Genomic DNA, 1,214 nt, shown 5'->3' with positions numbered 1-1,214 from the left:
CTCTTTTCCTAAACATCATCTTTGTTACTCATTGTATTTTTAATTGCACTGCCTGAATATTTCAGCCTAGCAGTGAGATYTCCTTCAGGATCAAAGTGCTATGATTTTATTTTCATTATGCCTGAAGGATGATTGGTTCAATTTTAAACACACGATCTCCCTTTTATAGTTACTATGAAATTGCATGTTTCTAATGGAGTAAAAGGGTATACAGTAACATTTTGATTCAAAACAGGTAAATTGTTGTGTATGGTAATATTTTGATTCAAAACAGGTAAATTGTTGTGTAGCCAAGATATTAATGTGAACCTCAATAGACATTCAATCTATCCATTGTTCTTCATTTTCAGTATAGTCCAATTTGCCAAAAATATATTTTTTATTCAAGYATTTTGGTGCCTAGCCAAATATAATCCACAATAACTCAAACATTTGCCATCACATTAAATACAGCTAATATTTTTTGCACATGTAAAAGTAAACTTTGAAGTTTTTCACCTTGAAATTTTGGTATGTCATCAGTGCTTCAGGAGAGTCTGTATTTTCTTAAAGTGTTGACTACAAAAGATTTCATTTGCTCAGATGCCAGATTCTGCATTATTTAGTATTTAAGAGATTTCTAAACATGTACAAAAATAAAAATAATTTAAGTCCTTGATTCAAAGAATCACAATACGTCACCTTCAGGTAGGAGATATGACTTTTATAGAATGGTTTTAATGAGGGTTCAAATTCAATAAAATAAMGTTTTGGAAGGAAAAAACTCTGTCCCTGTCTCAAAGAGTTTTATATGTGACATGTATCTGGTAAGTTAAAAGGCCACAGCTCTCCTTTTGTGCCCTACTCACTAGTTTCCAAATTGCTCCTCAGTCAAGGGAAATGTCACCTGAAAATTTATTACACAGATTGAGAAATATTCTCAACATTTCTCAGAACTAAGGTGCATAAACTCAGACTGTGCTACTCAATTATCAGGTTGGATCTGGCTGTCCTGGGCAAGTACTCTCTGTCTGCATGGAGTCCACAGGAGCACTATAGTGAAGGTTCTCCTGCATTAGTACTCATTCTGGAACATTGGTCACCACTGGATCCATCTTCAAGGTCTCACAGATTATAACTGAGATCATCAGCTAGAATAAGACGTGTTCTGAGAACTTTAGTAGAGAAGTTCAATTCTGAATAATGAGGGAACAAGTATTTTAAATAACAAACCA

This window comes from Malurus melanocephalus, unplaced genomic scaffold (assembly GCF_030028575.1).
Source record: "Malurus melanocephalus ecotype Western Australia unplaced genomic scaffold, MMel_1.1 scaffold_606, whole genome shotgun sequence".
In the NCBI taxonomy this organism is placed as follows: domain Eukaryota; kingdom Metazoa; phylum Chordata; class Aves; order Passeriformes; family Maluridae; genus Malurus; species Malurus melanocephalus.
The sequence above is the reverse complement of the archived record's forward strand: the minus strand, read 5'-3'. Positions refer to the sequence as shown.